Consider the following 6000-nt stretch of genomic DNA (forward strand, 5'->3'; position numbering starts at 1 on the left):
ATTTAAAGATAGTACTCGAAGCTAGGGGGATGAACAATGCGTAGTAAATGGTGTCAAGTTTTCTCACTTTTATCTTTCATCCTAAATTCACATGGTAATTGGGGTGGCCATCTCTATTAGTAAATTGCTTTTATCCAGATGAAAAGTTAAGCTTCTTGTACGTCTATGACAAACAAGTAGCTACAACTTGTAAGTGAAGAGCCTGGGAGTTAACCGGAGACGAGGGGGGCGGGGTGGGGGGGATAGGGTGCTATCTTCCTTGATGTTTGTTTACATTTCAAAGACATGGTTCCAAGGCCTTTTAAAAAAGGTATTCCTGGGTGGCAAAACTAACAAGAGGTTTGTTTGCTTTTTAAAAAGATTTGCATGCATCTCAAAGGGACAGAAAAAGGATTGCGATTACAAGTTTTAACAAGGAAATGCTCCGAGAAAAGAGGGGAAGGAAATCTTTCCCCCTTTTTGAACCAGGGAAAATTCAATTTTTTAATATTTGTATTTACTCTTACAGGAAACTCTATAAAACTTAATTTCAGTCAAATGACAATTCTTTTTCTAAGAGTTTGGTTTTGTTTTCCTTCACAATTAATTTTAAACTTCATCAGGAAATGCATAATCTCAAAAGAATAGGTACGAAATTTTATTGGAAATGCATATTATTGTAAACATAATTTAAAATTTGGTGCTGGCTTCAAAGGAGAATAGAAACAGATCCAAATACATAAGAATTGAGTATATGTTAAAATTGTTATTTAAAACTGGAAATAGTTTGGAATATTCAGTTAATGATTTGAGAAAATAAGGTTAATATGGTACATGAATTTCAGCATGTGAAGTTAAAAAGCAAACCATCAATTACTTAGAATATAAATAAAAAGTTTTAAAGGACATAATTTGATATAGCATGAAACAAAAAGCAAAAACAGCAAAGAATATAACAAGGTGAAATCACAGACTGAGAAAATACATTGAATGATTATGAGACACAGATTTAACACTTGTGGATGTGTTATAGCCACGCTTTCCGGGAAACAGACTCACTCAGAAGGACAATGCAGATAGTGGAGTGCAGTTTATTACGCCGGCGGGCCCAAGGCAGAGTCTCCTCTTAGCCAAGGACCCCGTCCAGCATTTGTGAAAATCTTTTATACCCCATGCGTACGTGTCTAAACCCACCTCCTATCCCATGTGTACGTGTCTAAACCCACCACTTGCCCCATGTGTACGTGTCTTAACCCACCACTTGCCCCATGTGTACGTGTCTTAAACAGTCAATAGTCAATAAGCCCGCAGTTACATTCCAACCAGTTAACAATCGATAAGCCTGTGATTACATCTTGACAGATACGAAAAAAAGTTTATGACCTGTCTGGAGACAGGTGTGATTACGGTATGCTTCCTCTTAGGCAATGAGTAGCCTGGATGTGATCTTCAGGATTCCTCTGTCTGGAGGGGGTCTTATCCTTCCATTGTCGTCCTCACAGGCACTAAGCAGAGAGTTCAGAGTCCACTGGAGAGGCAGTCGAGCACAGCCAGCACGGACAGGCCTGAGATCGAGTTCAGGCCCTATGAATTCCTTCTTCATTCCCCCCTCTTGATGCTCTTAGTTTCCACAACGAGCATCACTCATTGAGATATATTGTACCTTAGCCCTCCTGTCACCCACATGAGAGAATGCTATCAACCTCTGGGTTACAAAATTCACAAGGCATTGTAGGAAGCAGGGCCCACAGAGCAGTATGATCAAGATTACCATAACAACAGTCACAATGGTTTTCCACCAGTCTCCCTTTGCCCAGGAGAGAACTGAAGTCCAAAAGGGAATATTTTCATTAGACATGGCTTTCACTTGATTTTGCGTATCCTTCAAGGCAGTAGATACATTTCCAGACAGGTCAGGGATGTACACACAACATTCGACTTTAATTACGGCGCAAGTCCCTCCTTGGGCTGCTGTGAGTATGTCTAATGCCATCTTATTTTGAATTACTGCCTTTCTCATCTGAATTTGTTCTTCGTTCAAAGCTTGAATGGCTTTTGTACTGTCTAAGAGGGCCTGTTTAGTGAAATTAGTTAAGGCCTCTACCTTAACCATGATATCTGTTGTTCCTACAGAGGGTACAAACAAGGCAGCAAGATAGTCATACCATTGGAACACAGATCGTGTCCATCTTGCATGCAGATAAGGCAGGTTTACTGGAGGCTGGTGTAGGCCAGGCTTAACACTGCCATGGGCGAAAGCAAATCCTAATGTGCAACGCCCCACCCAGCCAACTGGTAACCATGGCCATAAGTTAAGCCCACAGAGCCACTGGGTCCCATTGGGGGCTACCCAGCGGATTCCAGGATTATATTTCCAGTCGGAACCGGGCCACTGAACAGACTGATTGGGGTGATAGGTAACTTCCAAGATCTGTTTACATTTTTCAGGGGGTAAATAACCCATATATTTTAATTCTTTTGGGTCTAGGGGGGTGGTCCCCAAATCCAACTTTCTGTTCTTTTTGTTCCCAGCAAATAGTAGCAGGGGTAATCAACTGTCCTTTCTCAGGTGTCATCCAGAAATATTCATCCCAGACCTGGTAGTATTGCTCAAGGTACTGGGAGGCCTGTCCCCCTTTTGTTAAGGGAGCCCTTTTCCTCTTTAATTTTCATATATGAGGTATAAGCCTTCATTATCTCCATAAGGCTGGTGTTCATGTTAAATGTAACCCTATGTCCCTGGCCCATTGATGGCTTCTTCTTACACCAGGAGAGCAAAGAAAGGTTATGATTGGTGAGAGAGAGAAAAGTTCCTTTCTGTTGCTCTAAGAAGGAACACAGTGGTATAAAGTCCCCATAACGGAGTGGCGATACCCACAAGGGGAGTCCATCCATTACTGACAGGGGCATGGCCCCACATACCCAACAGTTGGAGGAGTTGTGGAAGTTCGCGTAAGAATGTGCCCATGAGATGAAGACGTTGTCCTGTGCAGGAACACTGGTCAGGTTCAGGATTGCGTTGAAGAGGCCGAGCAGCAGGAGTCATTTACCCAGCTCCATCCTGTAGAGGGCTCGTCCGGGATCTCATTCTTTTCTTCCTCTTCAGAATGATCTTGGTTCCCCGTGGGTCGGTGGGGTCCTTCTGGGTGGTCCACTCAGCGTCTTCCGGGTCAGTGTTGTATGCCTTCTTCGCTCTGGTGTGATGGATCCAAGGGGCAATGCCTGCAACTTTAACTGCAGTAGGGGTAGTTAGAATAACATAAGGGCCCTTTCACCAAAGGGCTAGCAAATCATGTTCCCAATCTTTGACCCATACTTGGTCACCAAGTGTAAACTCATGAATCTGTTCCCCAAGGGGGAACGGCACCCTTTCTTGTACAAACTTAGTTACCTGATTTATTACCTTACCCAGTTCCATCTGCTGTGAAATCCTATCCCCCCTTACCTGAGGCAAATTTGTTGACACCTGTTTTATTATGGGAGGAGGCCTCCCATACACAATTTCGTATGGAGAATAGCCTTGGGACTGTGGGGTCATCCTGAGTCTGAGCAGAGCCATCGGAAGCAAGTCCACTCAGGAGCAGTCAGTCTCTCTGATCCACTTGGAGAGTCTCTTTAAGTGTCCAGTAGGTTCATTCCACCATCTCAGAACTCTGGGCCTATATGCAGTGTGCAGTTTCCATTTGATGTTTAAAGTTTTGCTTACTTGTTGTACTAAATCAGCTGCAAAAGCCGGGCCATTGCCTGATCCAGTGCTGGTAGGAAATCCAAATCTGGGAACCATTTCCCTAAGCAGGCACCGGGCTACTTCTGATGCTCTTTCAGTCCAGGTAGGAAAAGCTTTTACCTATCTCAAGAATGCACATATCATGACCAGCAGGTAATGGTAGTGTCAGTGAGGTTTCATTTCAGTGAAGTCCACTCCCAGGTGTTCAAGGGGCAGTGTGCCTTTTAGCTGAATACCCAGAGGATTTTGTCTGAATACCCGAGAGGCAGCATTAACCTGAGAGCAGGCAGCATGGCCTAGGTGGGTCGCTTGGTGTGTTTGGCTTACCAGAGTGTGTGCCAGCTCCTCCGGTACCAATAATTTGTCACTTGACAATTCCCACCATCTCTTTTCAGTCTTGATGGCCCCTTCTGCTCTGGCTAACCCAACAGCTGTTGTCCTTGTTTTATCAGGCTAGTGCCATCAGTATGTAGGACCCAATTAGGGTCTGGAACCTTGAGCCCTTCTTTAAAACAAACCCCAGATACCTTACCTCCTCTTTGTAGATTGTGCCTTCTTTTTCAACACCCGGTAACCTGCTTCCATCAACAGCTGGAGCAGTGCATTTGTCCCTTTCCAGCATTTTTCCTTGGTCTCAGGCAGCCAGCAGCAGGTCATCCCCGTATTGTAGGAGCTGACATCCATACTCTTCCGGACGGAATGAGTCCAGATCAGAAGCCAAGGCTTCCCCAAAGATGGCTGTGGAGTTAGCCTTTGTTATCTGGTGCTCCCGACTGGATCTTCCCATTCAAAGGCAACGATGGCTGTGATGCTGGGGCGAGGTATATGCAGAAGAAGGCATCCTTGAGATCTAGGCAAGTGTAAACTTTAGTCCTCGGCGGGAGGAGGCTAAGCAAGGTATAGGGGTTTGGAACAGTGGGATGTAAAGTCACAGTAGCCTGGTTGACTAGCCTGAGATCTTGTACAGGCCTATAGTCCTGTCCTCCTTCCCTTTTGACTGGCAGGATTGGCGTATTCCAAGCCGATTGGCACTCTACTAGAATGCCTGTTTGTTTCAATCTATTGATGTGGGGCAATATGCCGGTTCAGGCTCCATCCATAGCGGGTACCAGCACCCTCTAACCGGGATGGTGCCTGGTTTGAGTTCCATTATCACTGGGGCATGATGTTCAGCCAGCCTGGGGGGAGGGGGGGTTGTCTTCCACCCAGACCTCAGGGAATAATTGAGTTAGCTCCCTTATGCTCTTCTGGCCCACCCGGTTCTGCCTTCAGAGGCTCATGCAACCTCCACTCATCTTGGGTTGGCACTGAGAGAGAGGGCAAATAAGTCATAGAGTCCATCCAGAAGGTGGGCCTCTCCTCAGGGGAGAAAGTCACCTGTGCTCCTAGTTTGGAGAGCAAGTCTCCTCCCAACAAGGGTACTGGGCACTCAGGAATGTCACTTGGTGCCCCCCCCATCTGACATTTTCTGGGCTGGCAAAACGATTTAGTCATCTCTTCTCCCGATACCCCAGTAACAGCGGCAGTCTTTGTGGACAGTGGTGCCACAGGTTTTGTTACTACCGACAGTTCTCCTGTATCCACCATGAAGTCAATGTTTTGGTCCCCCACTTTTAAGGTCACCGTGGGCTCTCAGGGACCTAATATCTCTGAGCCCTAGCAGCCCTAGTCAATTTCCAAGTCAGCAAGCCCCACAACTGCGGGAGCTTCCTCTTCCTTCCTTGCCTTAGGGCATTCATTCTTCCAGTGGCCAAAAGCTCGGCACCGGTCACACTGGTTTGGCTGTAACTGGCCCAGGGCTTCCCTTGGGACAGGCTGAAGGACTGTCCTGTCCCTGGGGCAGATGAGGTTTTCTGGAGGGCCCGAGTTAGACTTTCCCAGAGCAGCAGCTTGCACTGTAAGTCTCTTGTCTGTTCTCTTTCATTCCCTCCAGCTCTCTGGCAGAGCGCGGTCTCTGCTTAATTCCAACGTCTCCCTCCCCTTCTTGTCAGTACTCACCGGGAGAGGCGGGTATAGCTTGGGCGATTCGGTTGGAGCGGGATCCTGGAAGTGTTGGCCAGAGGCTTCTGTCACCGGGATCGGAGCCTGCCCAAACGGCGGCTCTACGAACTCCGGGAAAGCTGGCGGAGGAGCAGCGGTGCTGCAGAAACTTCACCTCGCCCTGGATCGGGCAGTAAGGAGGCCTCCGGTCCTGGTGAAGCACTGGGAGGCAGGCGTGTCATTATCCAGCATGGGGGAGGGGTCAGGTCATCCCCGTCCAAATCCTGTAGAATTTCCTTTTTTATCATCAGTCA

Source organism: Cervus canadensis, chromosome 8 (genome assembly GCF_019320065.1).
Source record: "Cervus canadensis isolate Bull #8, Minnesota chromosome 8, ASM1932006v1, whole genome shotgun sequence".
Classification (NCBI taxonomy): domain Eukaryota; kingdom Metazoa; phylum Chordata; class Mammalia; order Artiodactyla; family Cervidae; genus Cervus; species Cervus canadensis.